The 17,695-nt window shown below is 41.6% G+C and overlaps 1 protein-coding gene across 3 annotated transcripts in view; it reads right to left on the bottom strand.

Moving 5' to 3' along the window:
- Hecw2 (HECT, C2 and WW domain containing E3 ubiquitin protein ligase 2) overlaps positions 1-12,201 on the bottom strand; it is a 336,885-nt gene extending 324,684 nt beyond the window's left edge. The window contains exon 1 of one of the 3 annotated variants that reach the window (XR_007210749.1): positions 12,112-12,201. The gene's annotated coding sequence lies outside the window, so the exon portion shown is untranslated. Of the gene's footprint in view, positions 1-11,402; positions 11,573-12,111 lie in introns of those variants that run through there. The other 2 variants (XM_048345051.1, XM_048345052.1) reach the window with 2 other exon arrangements.
- Between the last annotated feature and the right edge of the window lie 5,494 nt (positions 12,202-17,695).

Raw genomic sequence — 17,695 nt, 5'->3', positions numbered from 1 at the left:
TGAAAAAATTCACCAAATACAATGATAAAAAATTGAAGAAATAAATGTCTAACCTACTAAAATATTACACAGCATATACATGCATCAAAATATATTACTCATGGACATGTACAATTATGTTTATGTGCCCATTAAAAATAAGTTAAAGCTGGGCACTGGTGGTTCATACCTGTAATCCTAACTACTCAGGAACTGTGATCCTCTGAGCTCAGCTTCCTGAATAGTCTCACAGAGTTTATACCTCCAGTAAACAAAGGACAAAGGGGGAACCAATGCAACAGTGATACTCACAAGACAATATGTTGTAAATTAATTATACAACTTGGGGGAAGAACGAGAGGGAAAGTGGGAGAAAAATGAGAGTACCAAGTTTGACAAGAAATGTACTCACTGCCATACGTATGTAGCTGTAACCCCTCTGTACATCACTGTGACAATAAAATTAAATTTAATAAAAGAAAGAAAGAATCAAAGAAACAACAAAAAAGCCAGAAGTAGAGCTGTGGTTCAAGTGGTAGAGTGCCAGCCTTGAACAAGAGAAGCTCAGGCACAGCACCTAGGCCCTGAGTTCAATCCCTAGGACTGGCACAAAAACAAAACAAAAAATAGTAAATTATATAAGCCAGACACTGGTGGCTTACATCTGTAATCGTAGTTACTTAGGAGGCTGAGATCTAAGGACCACAGTTCAAAGGCATCCTGGACAGACAAATACGTGAGACTTTCAACTCCAATTAACCAGCAAAATGCCAGAAGTGGAAGTGTAGTTCAAATGGTGGCTGATAAGACTTAAATGAAAAATCCAAGCAAGAGTGTGAGGTCCTGAGGTCAAGCCCAAGTATGGGCACAAAAAATCATTCATTAGAGAAGTAAAATCTTTAATATATGCAAAATTTCATGTTCTAATTCAGTAAGTCTAGTGCAGAGACTGAGATTCTGCATTTCTAATAAATTTCCCAGTGATGTTGAGGCTGCTTTCAATAGCAAGGAATTGGAAGACTTACAAAAGAAGAAGGTTTCTGAGCTGAAAAATATTTGAATGAATTAGAACTTCAGGACTTGACTTCCTGTCATTTTAAACCTACACCAAAACAATGTTCTTTTAGCATCCTGCGCCAACTCAATATCTGGCTTACATAAATAACTGCTTTTCATAATGGTCCATGAAACAAAACAGATGGCTTCGTCAGCCATTAGCCATTGACCATTGTATATTATCTACTTAATCAATACTGTGTATTACATAAAGGCACTGGCAAAGTTTCCATATGTTCATAGTACCTAAAATCTACTTGGCAAAAAGAGTAATAGGAAACAAAATAGTGTACCCTCTAAGTCTTTAAATGATTAAGATTATAATTACTATAAACAATCATCCAAAGGTGGCAACAATATCAGCATATGGGAAGAAATTTCTCCCCCTTCCCAGAGCACAACATTTACCCTACCCCCAGTCGCTGACCAGGGGACTTACATTAACTTCTAGGAATGCTGTATTCTACAGGAAGATGAGTTAAAGAACAATGAGGAGAAAGTGCTGTTTTCAAATTGCATCTTGAAGATAGTGAAAACATGAGACACGGGCATTCCAGGTGCTTCCTGTGGCAAATGTACTGAGGTGGAGATAAGCCTGAGGTATTTATGGGATGGAAAGAAGACCTGCTTGCAGAAAACTACACCACACTCACCACTATTCCATTGTGAGAAGCAGCACAGATACTGATGCATAAGAACCTCATAACTACCCATGCACACACTAACAAGATACTTCTTTCCTGGTTTGTTCCAATGGTTCTTTCTTGTTCTCAGATGCAAGATACAGTCCCAGTTTTCTCTAACACATAATTCTAACACATAATGCTTGCCCAAGTCATTTTCTGCCTGCTGTTGACCACAGGGGCTGCGTGAAGAGACTATGGATGTTTAGAAATGTCTTAAATTTAACAAAAGCCCACTCACTGCATAAGGTTAAGTGTTTTGTTGCCACTTCATACCTCCAATTATTAGATACTATCTCATAGGTCTTGTTGCCAACTCTGTCATCAATCATCTTTGTGACTCTTCTCTGAACCCTGTCCATATTATCCTCATCACTCTTACACAGGTGAGTGATGAGTCACACTTCAGGATTTCCCCAACTACTTTATCTAAAAGAGGTTTCAGTTGAGCTTCATTCTCTGTCAGAGCCTAGGGCATATATCACACTTCAGATGGTTTTTGCATTTTTTCACTTACAAAGTATTTCAAATATAAGCTAGGTACCAGTAGCCCATACCTGTAGTCCTAGCTACTCACGAGGCTGAGATGTGAGGATCTTAGGTCAAAACCAGCCCTGGGCAGAAAAGCCTGTGAGACTCTGAACTCCAGTAACTACCAAAAAGCCAGAAATAAAGCTGTGACTAAAGTAGTAGAGTGCTAGCCTTGAGCAAAAAAGGCTCAGTGCCTAGGCCCTAAGTTCAAGTCCCAGGACTGGAAAAAAAAGATGCAAATATATATTTAGAAGATCATATAGTTCATAATGTAACAATAGCCCACATACTACTACTGAATTTAAGAAACAGCCATTTTTCCAAATTTGCTTTGCAATTCCATGTTTGTTTATTTCTATCTTTGTTTCTTTTTTTCCCACTAGCCTGTCTTATATAGGCAGAGTACATGAGATATTAACCTGTCTCATACTCATACTTTTGCATAGAGCCTGGCATATATAAGGCTCCTGATGCTTGTTCAATAAAAATACATGGATGACTGCTGACTCATCATTAAATGATTGTCATCACTCTAAAAGAATTATTAGACAAAAGTTAATGACTCTGTCTTTATTAAAGTCCAAAGTAGGGGTGCTCTTTATTAAAAACTAGGGATTAAAATTTAAGTGTGTGCTTTACCTGGCTATTACACATTGAAGTAGATTAACCAAGGAAAGTACAAACTGCAAAAGAAGACAGACAGACACAGGATCCAGAGACACACAGAAGGACACACACACACACACACACACACACTCACACACGCACAAAGAAAGAATGGAAAGAGACAAAAAGAGAATGCCTATACAAAAAGAAAATTCATAACCACTATTAAGCCACTAAAGATCATTCTCATTTTTTTTCTAGATTAGGCCAAGTGCAATACGGACCACTACCTAAAAAAAAGAAAACCTTGGGGTATCAAATCCATTTGTGTGAAACCAAATGAAGCATAAAGCAAAAGTATAAGAAGGTTAAGTCCAAGTGTCAGATTATTCTTTCTACCTGTACCCACTCCCACCCAGTGTTTTACAGCAAAATCCTAAAAAAAAAAAAAAAATCCTCCCACTGTGATTCTCTACATGATCTCAAAAACCATGCATACATTTTTACCCTCCAGCATCAAGATTTGCTGAATTTAAATTATGTTACTTTGCTAACAATCCTCCGTTTCTTCTATGTCCTAGGCAAGGTTCACTATGGACAAAATACATGAATAAGACATTCCACCAGCTCATCTACCCACAAGATTACAAGCAAAAGATTACACTAAAGCCACCAGCACAACAATGTTCATTGCGGGACAATCTGTCATTGCTAAAATATTGAACCAACCCAGATGCCCCTCAGTAGACAAGTGGATCAGGAAAATGTGGTACATATATACAATGGAATTCTATGCCTCTATCAGAAAGAATGACATTGCCCCATTCATAAGAAAATGGAAGGACTTGGAAATAATTATACTATGTAAAGTGAGCCAGACCCAAAGAAACATGGACCCTATGGTTTCCCTCATAGGGAATAATTAGTACAGGTTTAGGCTAATCATAGCAGAAGATCACAATATCCCAGTATCTATGCCCTTAAGAACACATAGGATGATGCTAAGTGACATGAACTCCATGTTATGGAAACAAATGTTATATCATTGTTGTAATTATTTTCAACATGCCATGTGAAGCCATAGCTTTTTGTTGTTGTTTCTCTTATATTCCCTTCCTGTGGTTGTACTCACTGTATCTCATCTGAGTACCCTGGATACTGTATATACATGTATTAGAACTAGGGAAGAGAAAGGGAATATCAAAATCAAGAGACAAAGGATAAGAAGACAAACAATTCCAAAAGCAATACTTACAAAACCATTTGGTGTAAACCAACTGTACAATTCATGTGGAGAGGAGAGGAAGAGGGGGAAGGGGGAGGCAGGGGAAAATGAGGGAGGAGGTAACAAGTTGGACAAGAAATGTACTCACTGCCTTACATATGAAACTGTAACCCATCTGTACTTCACTTTGACAAAAAAGAATAGAAAAAGATATGCCACCAGCTATAACACTATAACAAAAGTCACCAGCAGTATTATGAAGAAACAGTTTTCTTACTCCACAAATATCTTATTCCTCAGATCATATATTATAAAGCACATGTCCCCTGTTTAGCCAGCATAGGTCATGTAAAAGCAGCCTTATTCCCACTGCCTATCATGTGGCACAGCACATTCATAAGTCCAGGCACCAATACCCATAGTCTTCACTTTTAGCATTTCCTCAAGATCAGAAGGCTTCTCTATGAAATGGTCAGTACCTAGACCAACTTCTAGATGAAAGTTCTTTTCTTCACAACATCATTACCTTCTTATCTACACCTAAAAACACTACTCTGCCAGCCTTGTCTCTTGACCATCTTTTCCCATCTTATTAATAACCTAACCAAGAGACAAATCTCTCTTACAGCGTGAGTTTTCAGTGATAAATGAACAAAGCATCACTAAACACTCTTCCCTGAACAAACGCCAAGGGCTGATTCATTCTCTGCATGACATCGGTGGTTTCATCCAACCATAAAGTGAAATATCTGCTAGCGTGAACTTGATAGTAATAGCTCTTCCATACACACTCATTATGCAACAGCCAACCATAGCAGTTAACAAAGGAATTTTGTCAATAACTTCTGGTTTCTCTCTAAGGACAATGTCTAACTTGCAAGTGATCTTCCAAGTGACTCTTTAATAAGATGACTCATATTTCTTCCTGCTACAAGAATCCTTTAATGAGGCCAACAGAGTTACTGCCTTTTACCTTCCTTTAGCTATCTAATATAGTAATTTAGTAGAGAAAAGCATTATTGTGTGCTTATCCTCAGAAGCTTCAGAAGTGTAACAGAGAAACCACTGTCCTTTGTTTGAAAATGACACGAAAATATCCATGGCTTCATGCCACCACTGGACAAAGTTTCATAACAGGCAATGGTTAAGGGTTCAGTCCTAACATGGGCTGTGAGCTAATAAATCATAGCTTTGAGATAGCCACTGCCACATTTTCGTGTGTGCTCTTTACTTTGAAATTACTGTTGTCACAGAACAAGGAATTCTCTCTGTTTCTGTACACAGAAATTCACACTTCATGTTTGCAGGAGGAAGTATGCGTAGGGACATCTGGACTATAGCATTTACATGACTACTGTTTGAGCATCCTGTTTGGACTTCAGGGTGGTATTTTTTCCCAGATTCAGAAATATGTGTAATCACATAACTAGTCTTGAGGATAGGTCCCACATCTAAACATGAGATTCATTTGCTTCTTATGCATTTCATTCAAATAGGATAAAGTCTTCTTATTCAGTAGTCTCGAAAATAATTGTTAAAAATAATCCAAAGTTTTATGGCATAAAATTTTATGCTTGTGGCATTATGCTAGTGCTCAAGAATTTTGATATCTTTAAGCCAGACACATCTCTAATCCTAGTTATTCTAGAGGATACGATCAGGAATATTGCAGTTTGAGTCCAGCCTAGGTATACATGAGCCCCTCCCCCCCCCGCCCTTCTCAACCAACATCTGGGCGCAGTGGCATCATCCCAGCTACATAGGAGGCTGAGACTGCGAGAATTCCAGTTCTAGTCCAACCAGAGCAGTGAAGTTGAAAGGACTCCATCTCAACAGCAAGGCAAGAATTCCTTATATCTGTTATCCTAACTACAATGAATACCCTAAAATTGGCTCATCATAAACCAGGTACATCATTAGAAGGAAATGAGACCTCACCTCAAAAAATATCTAGAACAAAGAAAGGACTAGAGACATGATTTAGCAGTAGAGTACTTTCCTAATAAGAAGGAGGCTTCAAGTTCAAACACCAATACAGTGAGGGGAAGAGTTTTTTAATTTTAGAGCATTTCAGATTTCTGATTTGGGGATTAGAGATGTTCCACTGTATTTTCATCACTATTTTTATATCTCAATGAACCACTTTTGAATTTCTGTTCTATTTTTGTGAAATAAAGATACAACCTAATAATAGGAACAGCAAAAAAAAACACTTTACCAATTTTTAAAAATCAGCTAATGATATAGAAGATATATTAACAAACGTGAAGTGGATCATTGATGAAATGTAAGCTATCCACAGCAGTGTAGTCTTAGGAGTACAATCTTTAATATTAAAATAAGTTTTTGAATTGGTGTTATGGCTCAAGTGGTAGAGTGCTAGCCATGAGTTCGAGAAAAGCCAAGCAAGAGCATGAGGCCAGGGGTTCAAGCCCCAGTACAATAAATAAAGTTTTAAGAACATAGGATGAGATGTCTTCTGAAATTGTTACTCTCAGATTTCATCTTTCTTATCTCATTTCTGACCCGACCCACGCACAGCTTGTCCCATCCCATCATATCGGTCTCTTGTAAATCTTTGAACATATCGAAATATGTTCCCATGTTAAGACCTTAGCAATGGCTGATTCCTTTCCTTATGAGTCTCTCTCTCAGGCATTTACGTAAGTAACTTCTCTTGCTTCCTTTAAGTCCTTGCTTAGGTCTCTATCACCATAAAGTCACCTAAACCACCGTGTCCTACATTTTCTTTCACACAAAGCACTTACTTACTTCCAGCATGCTGCATAACTGACTTCTGTATTTGGTTTACTCTCTTGCTCCCACCCTCAACAGAATGAAAACTGCACAGGTCAGGGATGTTTGTTTCATTTATTCATGTACAACCAGCACTCAAATCAGCACTAACTCACGGAAGTTCAATAACTATTAGTAAAATTAATGAAAAAATGAAATGTTTCATTAATTTTCCTGCCTATCTATCTACTAGACTATGGACCTTAGAGAATTAAAGAGAAAATCACAAGCTTTCAAAGATTTTTTTGAGCAGCAAGAATTTAATCAACAGACTAGTGTTGAACTGAACAAGGTCAGGAGATGATTTAAAGTTAGTACCATATTTCACTCTGAAAATGACCTTGAATCATCAAACAAAAAAAATTACACAGCCATCTTACTTATAAAGGAGATAATACATCAATGTCTTCTTATCCAGGCATGTCAACCAAGCTTTTGAGGACATTAGCGGACTCAGTACTAAAGAGTGACAGTCATAACTAATTGTAACACCCACTGACCATCACTGCCAGCAAACAATCCACAAATAGGCAAATCTTTTTTGTGTGTGTGGTTTGGAGAGTACAGGAATTTGAACTCAGGAGTTCATGTTTAGGAGTTAGGCACCCTACTGATGAGCCAATCCTCCAACTCTTTTTTCTTTTTGTACTAGTTATTTTTTTTTAACTCTTTTTCTTTTTGCCAGTCCTGGGCCTTGAACTCAGGGCCTGAGCACTGTCCCTGGCTTCTTCCCGCTCAAGGCTAGCACTCTGCCACTTGAGCCACAGCACCGCTTCTGGCCGTTTTCTGTATATGTGGTGCTGGGGAATCGAACCTAGGGCCTCGTGTATCCGAGTCAGGCACTCTTGCCACTAGGCTATATCCCCAGCCCCTGTACTAGTTATTTTTGAGATACAGTCTTGTTATCTTTTTTCCTTTGTCCTTTACTGGACATTGATTCCCCCTGTTTTATGCTTCCCATCATAGCTGGGATGACAGGCATACAGCATTCCACCCAGCTATTAGTTGAGAATGGATCTCACTTGTTTGCTCTAGCTAGCCTCAAACCAAGATCCTGCTAATCTCAGCCTCTCAAGCAAGTAGGATTCTGGTCATGAGTCAGCAGTGCCCAGCTCAAAGAAGCAATTCTTTAGCAAGGAAGCAAAGATCGTTGAAGAAGCAGGTACTACTATAGTGAACTTCAAGTATCTAGCTTCCGTATAGAATTCAAATCCATCAAGTTACCTTCCCAATCCCAAACCCCCTATGAAAATAGGGGTCACTTGATGAGCAGATACACCAAATCTTATTCTCTGAAAGTCCTCTGTACAAAAAACTGAGACCTAAATCCAACTGGAGACAGAAGAGAATACAGGAAACAAAAGCTCTTCTATTAGCCTCATGGCCCAGAGATGCAGGAAACTAAGAGAATGTGGAGTTGAGCCTTCACAGCAGCATTTGTGTTCTGGATTCTGAATAACTATCCAAGAACCACACTGAACACGAGATTGTGAGACTTGCATTCATATCCACAAGTACTATATGATCACTGGTCTGCAAACATGTTTTATAAAAACTGATCTTGCAGTCCCATTTGTATACTATTTGTGTCGGCACTAAATAAAGAATAGGAGGTAATTCTCATTGTGCTTAAAGCCAATAATAATAGGGCTTACAGCCATGGTAGATGAGTTAAGAATGAAACTATTTTATTTCCTCTCTATATAAATAGAAGACAAACAATTATCTCCATTTTTCAGATTTTTTTCATTTTTGCAATTGACAAAAGACTAAAATGAAGCAAAACTCAAAATATGATGTTAGAAGGGCATTGTGGCTTACACCTGTAATCACAGAATTTGTGAGTCTGAGGTTAGATCAGTAGTCAGAGACCAGCTTGGGCTATAATCAGACGCTGTCTTCATCCTTATCATCATCATCAGTGTCAAGAGGGGTAAAGAAAACAGTCAAGATTCTTTCATTTCTCAGGTGACCCTATAATTTCTCACCCAACCCAGGGCACTTTTAAAAATGAAAGGGGATTTTTTTTTATCATTAAAACAGGTCAGCAGGAATGAACTAGCACAGTAACAGGCAAACCAGGAGATCTTCTAATGTCTCATTCATATCCTGAAGCAAATCCTGCTCCTGATAGACAGACCAGCTTCACAGTCTTCTCCTTTACAAGCCAGCCCTTCCTTTTAACAACAAAATGGTTTTCATCCAACACTGCCATCCCCTATCCAACACATCATGCTGAACTGGTTCCATTTCTCCCCCCTGGAAAACAGGCAGCAATGCACTTGAATGTGGAAGGAGGCCAGGTCTGGAGCAGGCTCCAGGACTAAACCCTCTGGTTTCCTTAAAGAAACACTTCACAAGAGGGATGGTAACCTGGTAAGAGGGCACAGACGCCTGCCAGAGTTAACAAATACTTCCAACATTACATCACTTCACTGATGCCAGGGGACAAGTCAAAACTGGGCAGAGCCCAAAAGCCACACCTGAAAGACACTTTCATCCCGAAAGAAGGTCACAGCATCCACCCGCCCTCAACTATAGGTGACCCTTTTGGCTGCTTTGCCTTTTGCTGAAATCAGTGATATGAAACTCTTGGAACAGTAAACAAAGTACAATTTTCTCCCAAGATCACATTGACAAAGTTAATAGAAGCCAGAGATTACTGTATTTTATGCCTTCTTGTCCAGTGGAAACAAACATCTGGCCCTGTAGCTGTGAGTATGAATTAACCAGAATATTTTCCCTTATATGCCTAAAGTAGAAAAACAATTTGGGGATGTAGTTGCCCTGGAGAGCACACTACCTTGATGAGAGCTGAAAAATCTCCAGGTGGTTTATCTAAAGTGTTCAGAATGACTTTGGTTTGCTCACTCACTAACATCACAGTTCATAAAGGATTCATTGCCAAAAGGTGTATGGACCTGTGATGGAGGCCACAGAAAGGCAAATGTCTGAAGCTGACAAATCGTCATAGAAGGAAAGTAGTTCCCACAGCTAATGATCTGGGACCAGGAAACCACCTGTCAAGGAGATAATGGAGGGAACTGAATTCAACCTAAGACAGACTCATCTAAAGTACCTCTGGCTAGGAGACACTGAGTCCAATGGGCCATTTGTACATTAAAAAAAAAAAGCAGGCCTCTTTTCCCCTAGAAGTAGTAATATACTTTTAAGTCCAAAGGCATTTATTGTTAATAAAACTGTTTAAATTGTCTTATTTTAACCATAGTTGAGGCCCAATGTGTCAATATACTAATCAAAACGAATAGCTCAATGATGTCTTTAAATATACAAAGAAAGAAAAACAACAACAACAACAAACAAGTTAAACTTAGGGATGGTAAGGTGCTAATGCTCCCTTGAGAGAGCAGCATTGTCTTTTCCACCTCCCATTCTACCCTGCTCCACCTGTCAATAGTGAAGTAGATAATTTCTAAGGAATACAATGACCCTTTATGCCTGGCTTCTCTTGTCTGCTAGGGGCACCATCTGTCTCCCACACTACACAAACAATCTCTGCAGGAATCTTCCGATGACCAACTAGATCAGCAAACTCTAGATTTCCCAACCATTAACAATACCCCTATCCAGATTAGCCTCTATGTTAACACCTTTAAACACAAAGTTAGGAACTGAGCTTGCTTTGCTTTTAGGTAAGTAACATTTTAAAGAAAACCTCTGGGGGGGAGGGGGAAGAAGGGAGAAGCTCTCTCTCTAGGCAACAGAAGAAATGAGCCCTTGAGGGAATTCTAGAAATAACAGAAAAGAAAATCATATTTGTAAGACAAACACTCCAAATTTCACCAGGTTTAAAGGAGACTCTACTGAAACGTATTTTTTAATGGTAAACTACAGAAAAGTACTTAGGAAAGACAAGTTTTACACTTTGACAAAGAAAGATAGATGTGCAAGGAGAACTAGGGCAGTGAAAGCAGAAATCAATTGTATCCAGGGAGAGGCCTGGGTGAAGTTTGCCTGTGGTTCCACTTCAGTCTGTCCTGTCTGATCACCACCGATGCTACCTACCCCCCTTTCTCCAAGTTTAATACTGCTGAGCCCCTCCAATTGTAATGGTGACCTCTCTCCAAAGACTTCCAACTCAAAGAGAAATAAACGCGTCTATCTAGATGTTCCCCCAAAATGAATCCATTCATAAATGAAAAGCCACTGGATTCCTGTTCGTGGAGAAGACCGGGCAGGCAAGCACCAGCCCTCTGCAGCTGCCCGTCCTGGAAAGCGCTGCGTCTAAATCTTGCAGCCCCGGTCTCCTCCAAGGCCCCAGGCTCCTGCAGAGGGGCTCCCCGACACACTCCACACCAGGGAGGAAACGCAGCTCCGGTGCTGCTCCGAGGGACCCGAAAGTCCCCGCGGCTCGGGAGCAGCTAATCCTCGATCGGTCCCCGCGCCTCCCGGCCGCCTCTCCGGGCAGCGGATGCAGAATGTCAAATGAATGACCGCGCCGAGGCGCGAGGGAGGAAGCCCCAGACGCCTCCCGCGGTCCGCTACCTGAGGGACCGCGCACTCACCTGGGCTCGGGGAGCAAGTGGGCACCGGGCCGCGGGGCGGCAAGACACCCCGCGATCGCCCGGACCCCAAGGCTCGAGCGCTGTCCGGCCGGTCCTTCGTGCGTGCCGCGTGCAGCTCCGGGCTCCGGTGTCGGCGGCGCCCCTCCCCTCCGCCGGCAGGAGCCGGGCGACCCAGCGCGGCCGTCCGGGACCCCACGACCCTGGCCGCCCGCCCGCCCTCCCGCCAGCCCGCGCCGGAGCCCAGCGCGCCCCTCAGCGGCTCCTCCCGCCGCCCTGCGCTGCGGGCTGCGTCCTGGCGCGCCTTTGTGCTGGCATCCTCCCCCTCCTCCTCCTCTTCTTCCTCTTCCTCCTCCCGGTCGCCTCCTCCTCCTCCTCCTGGCTCGGCACACGGGCTCCGAGACGCCCCCTGCACGCCCGCGCGCGGTCACGCCGTGCCCCCCGCGCGACCCGCCGATTGTGCCGAGTCAGCAGCGGGGACGGCGGGGACGCGCCAGGCCATGGCCCCCGCCCGAGCTCGAGAGGCCGCGGGGGGCTCCGGGCGCACCGCTGGCTGCAGGGCCCGGCGTGCAGCCGCCCCCAACGGCCCCAGAGCCCGGCTGCGGGTCTCCGGGTCCCCAGGCGTCCCCCGCGAGCCGCGCGCGCCGGCCGCCCGCGTCGCCTCCCTGTGGTTACCGCGCCCGTCCTGCCCGGCTCAGCCCGGCCCGCTCACCTCCAGCCGCGCCGCACGCATCTGCCTGGCGACATCGGTCCGCAGCACCCCGCGGGCGCCTGCCTGGGGGCGGCCTCCAAGTCGGGGACCAGTGGAGGGAGGCGGTGGGGGGGGACAGGATGGGAGAGGCCGCGGGACCTCCCCAAGGAAGGTGCGCGAGAGCAGGGCGGAGGCAGCTGGGCGGAGGAGTCCCGAGGCTGCGGTGGAGCCAGAGCTGCTCTCCTGGCTCAGGCAGAAGGATGTGCGCCTTCCCGGAGGAGTTGCTAGGGATGAAGGGGACCCTCCAACCTCCTGCAGGCAGGACCCACTATGAATTCCACCAGAAAACTAGGGCGGGGGAGGGGAGGGCTGGGGACTGGCGTCGTGCCTTGATTTCCCCAATTGCAAGGACAACACGGTAACACCCAATCCACTTACACGGGGTGTGGTCATATGCAAAACGGATTGAGAGCATACCTTGCTATCACTAAATTGAAAATTTCTGTATGAATACTGTCATATATACATATATATATATATATATATATATATTCCCCCCTGTGGCACCTTCTTTGACTCATTAGCACTTAAAAAGTAATGCTGAAATGTAGGAATATTGCCTGATCACCACATTCGCACTTAAAAAATAATGCTGAAATGTAGGAATATTGCCTGATCACCACAGGGTGCCTATCCAAATAAAGAAAATAACCTGATTTTGCAGTTTAACTCTATCTATCTATATGGAGGAAAAGTCCCAAGGTAGATCTTCTCCCAAATAATATTCATGGCTCAACAATTATCTATCCTCATTCACTTTTTTTTTTTCTGGTAACCCCTTCGTAGTTCTTATGGGAACGACCCTTCCCTCCCCCTCCCCCACAGTGAGTCTTGTGGTTCCAGGACTGGGACACCTCTGGTCCTCACTCCCCAGGACTAGCTCATCCTCAGAGGCCAAGCCACAATGACTAGTTCAGAATGGGCTTGTTGGTCCAGCAACTCCGCTGGGGACGTCTGTTGGATTTGTTCGGAAAAAGTTCTTTAGGATAACTAAATTGGAAAGGTGTAATCAGGAGATAACAAGGGCCACTAATCCTTAAAAGAAGGAAGGCTGGGAAGATAGAAAGTCACACCTGGCCCCCAGGAGCCTCAGCAGGCACATGGGGTCTTCAGTGCGGTCCAACCGAGCAAACAATAAATGTCCTCAAGTCAGTTTCAGTTGTACTGTCACTTGTCACACTTGTTACTTCCCTTGTTCTATATCCCGTGCAACACTGATGTCTCCCTACCAAAGGTCCAACTCTAGTGTCTACTGAAAAACTAGGTGTCCCATACCCTGCTCTCTTTCCACCACTTAGACCCAAGCACCTCCACACCGGCAATCCTTAAACTCCCATGTTGATTAAAAAACACTCGTTACAATATTTCTTCTCTAAAAGCATCAAAAATGATTCAGGTATAGTGGATACCTGACCCTATCCTAGATTTTTTTAAACAACCCTTTTTTTTCTCACTTAGAAAGCAGCCCCAGTTATCTTTAAAACTTACAATGTATCAGCCACTGGGTCTAAGGTGCCATGTCAAGTAGTAAAATTACCTTAAGACTTGCAAAGGTCTTCTTTCAAACAGCATTCCCAAGCCCCATCACCTCCCCTACATAGCACAGTCACCTTTGAACTGCCCCTCCCAGCCTTACTTTAACCTATTTCCATAAAGAACTCAGTATTTCATAAGCTGGTTGGTTCTATGTTGAAACCCACCTAACATTAGAAAGTAACTCTTAATGCATCCCAATACTTCTATCTGACTACACTCCAGCACTAAAGACACATTCTTCAACTACTTGTCCTTTTTCCAAGATTTTTGTATGGCCTTCACTGCTTCTAAGATGATGATGAAAGCCTCCTGTTATCTTAGATCCAGTCCTTACTATGGATGCGCTTGGATTTGGGAATGATTCTCCCCAAACCTAATGTCCAAAGCTAAACCCAAGGGCAGATTCCAATACCACAAAACAGGCCCTGGAAGCAGATCCACATGATCTGTGTGTTGGTTGATGTCTCAAATTGGCACTGGGCTAGATGTTTGTGCTCCTCAAAATTCAGATGTTGGAATCCTACCCTCAATGTGATAGTGTTAGGATTTGGGGACTATGGCAGGTGATTAAATTACAGAGGTGGGGTCTTCATATGTGGATAGTGCCCTTCTAAAGAGTGCTCTAGATCTCTCTCCTCCCGTTTCTACCACATGAGAATACAAAAACAAAATGGCAACCTGCAACAAGAAGTGGGCTCCTCACCAGAACCCAGCCATGCTGAAATCCTGCCCTAGGACTTCTAGTCTTCAGAACTATTAAATTTCTGTTGTTTATAAACCACCTAATCTATGACATTTGGTTACAGCACCACAACCTAAGACAACACTGTTTTTTCTTCTTATTCTAAATTCCTGTTTCCAATAATTAACCTCATGTCTGGAGAAATTGAAGAACTTGAGCACATTTAGGGACTGGGCTTAAGAGAAAGTTGAGTTAGTTAAGGGTGGTGAGTGAAATGTCATCCCTGGGTCTTTGCAACTCAGTGTAATAGATATGCCTTTTCTGACTGTTCAGAGGCTTACAGTCATCTGCCCTTAGTGCAATGACACAAAGGTGAAGGAAGGTCACAATCAAATTTCCAAACAATGTATCTTTTAGGGGCCTGTAGGGAAATATAAGGCTAGTGGAGGGCTGATATTTGAATTACAATATAGAAAAGCCTCCTTCACATTACTGTTAGTATGTGAGTGAAATACCATATTTTCCAAACTTGATAAATCATAAAACTGGATGATGTTCCCAATACTACACTAGAAAGAAACTCTTCTAAACTATCAATAATAAAGATACATTTTTATCAACTTAGTGCAAAAACCAAAATATCTGTCAAGTCCATTCAACATAGTGGAACAAAATTAATTTCATATGAAAAAGAAATCTAAGTATTAGAGCCAAAGTATATAATAAAAACATATCACAGGGGTCTCTTAAGCAGTGAATTGGATTTTTAATCAGTTCTCAATGTATAATTTATTGATTTTAAATTCTAAAAAATATATTTTGTACCTCTTTTGTATTTATAATGTGTATTTTTTTCTTAAAAAGTGACCCAGAGTATAAGTTCTTCAATCCCAACAAAATCCGAATCTCTCCACTATTCACCTTGGTAGTCTATAGTACAATCAGTATAGCATTGAGTAGGAATTTCTAGTTGAAGAAATTACTAATTTAAGTACTTTTGCCTTCAGAAATCCATTTTTGTAGCATTCCAGCTATCAACCAAATCAAATAGCTGTTATGACTAGGGAAATAGGGACATGGACAAAGAATATCCATTTGAATACCAAAGTACATGTTTAAATGTATTACTAATTTTTCTTCCCTTTAAAAGAACAGACATAACTGACTAGGTTTTATAGGAGCTCTCATATGTAATGTGCTAATGCTACAATGTCATTAAGGACTTGAAAGGAAAACCAATTTTGCCCCCAAACTAGTTTTATTGTTATTTTACTTTGACAATATATTTTCCCCATCTGAAGGCTGAATTTACTATACTGTTTTAGCATCTTATTTTGACAAGCTGTATTCATTCATTTATTCAAAAAAGTGTTGAACCATGCATAGTAGTTCATGCTTATAATCCCAATTCCTCACTTGAGAGGCTGAGACAAGAGGATGAAAAGTCTCTCTCTCTCACTCACTCTCTCTCGCTCTCTGTCTGTGTGTGTTTCTCCCTCTCTCATACACGCACGAGTTATAGAGACTAACAAAATTATGAGTGTAGTATGAATAAGTTTGTGATTCCATTGCAAAGGTACTGTCTCTATGAATACTGCTGTGGGTGTTTGTTTTATTGTTTTCTTTTTTATTCTGATTTGAGATTTCCTGGGTAGTAACAAAAGAACCTTTTTTTTTTTTTAATCTAAGGGGTGGGGGGGAAAGCCAAAGTGGTAAAGTTCATTTTATCTTACAGTTTGAAGAGTCTGCTAAGGTTATTTCTCAACTTCTTCATTTAAAAATGCTCAGACTCCCACATTCTCTCCCCATTCCAGCCAGTGCTTGGATGGAAGTGGGGTGGCAGGAGTGGTTTATGTGACTGTGCAAAGGCACAAGGCCACAGGGCATCATCTGTGGTCTCGTCCCATCTTTCCCGGAGTGGTCAGGGCTGCTTGGCCTGCACAAACTCGCCTACTCTTACCTCTGGGTGTTCAGCTAGTGGCTGCTGTGACTATGGTGACTCATCATCTGAGCTCTCAGTATGCTCTGTCTGCCTTTTCTCCCATGACCCTCCTTAACTGTCAGAGAAACCTTTCCTTTTACTTCTTCCTGTCTCCTTGGTATTGACTCTGTTTAGAAGCAGAGCCTTGGCGTGATCCAAGCCCTTCATATCATAAATCCCCAACCCCAACCTCATCACTAAGTTTTATGAAGTCTTCCTACCACCAAAGGAAACTAAACCAATTGATCTTTTTAAAAATATTACCCTGCTGGGCATAGTGGCTCCTGTCTGTAATTCCAGCTACTTACCAGGCTGAGGCAGGAAGATCTCAAATTGGAGACCAGCCCTGGCAAAATTTACAAGACCCTCTCTCAAAAGTAAAAATGCAATTTAAAAAATGTAGCTCAAATGGTAAGGCTCTTGCCTAGGCCTTTGGTTCCATCCTCAGTACTGTAACATGATCTTAGCAGGATGGGCAAAGGAAATCACATTTCTCAATGACTTCAATAATTTTTCACTGGAGAGATTAGTCCACTTTTATTCTAACTTAAGAAAGTGAAGAACTTGAAGGACAGAAAATCTAAATCAATTACTGGGACTATCACCTCATCAAATGTTTTTTCACCACCATGTGTTTATCTCTGTTTACAATAAGATAGTTTTTAAAACATTATTTTTGTTTTTTTATTAAGTAGTTGTACAAAGAGGTTACAATTCCATAAGTCAGGTTATGAGTACAATTAATGCCTCTTGATCTGTATCACCCTTTCCATTGTTCTTTTCCCCTCATCCCTTTGTTTTAAAATAAAACTTTGAAGTTTTATTTCCATAAAACACCTAAAACAAATCCTATTTACATTCAAATAATTCTCCCTCTTGGCTCTCATTTGTGTTTGCTGAAATACTTTTCCTTGGCCTCTTAGTTTCTCATTGTTGACATCTTTTTATCATCTTTTTAAACCCTAACCTTGTAGCATTTTTCAACATTATTCATACTGAAAGAGCCCCAAACCACTTGTTGACCAAATATTTTCACAATTTCTTGAGATGAAAAACCAAAATAAATTTAAAGGTATGGAAAAGGATCCCCCAAAGATCCCCTTATGATGTGTCTCTAAGAAATATTGTGAAAGAATGCTTTGAAAAATTCAAAATGTAAAAATAATTTGCATATTTTTCATATTGACAGACAAATACATGAGATAAACACAGCGTTTCAAAACCTAGCTAAAAATTTTAACCCAAAGCATGTTTGTGTTTGTTGAGAAGACTGTAGGTGATGCCATAGCTTTTGGCCACAAAAAAATACCTTTCCCAGAAGCTGTATCATTATCGAATCTTGTGCC

Source organism: Perognathus longimembris, chromosome 4 (assembly GCF_023159225.1).
Source record: "Perognathus longimembris pacificus isolate PPM17 chromosome 4, ASM2315922v1, whole genome shotgun sequence".
NCBI classification, from domain to species: domain Eukaryota; kingdom Metazoa; phylum Chordata; class Mammalia; order Rodentia; family Heteromyidae; genus Perognathus; species Perognathus longimembris.
Note: the sequence above shows the minus strand (reverse complement) of the source record. Positions and strands in the feature narration are given on the sequence as shown.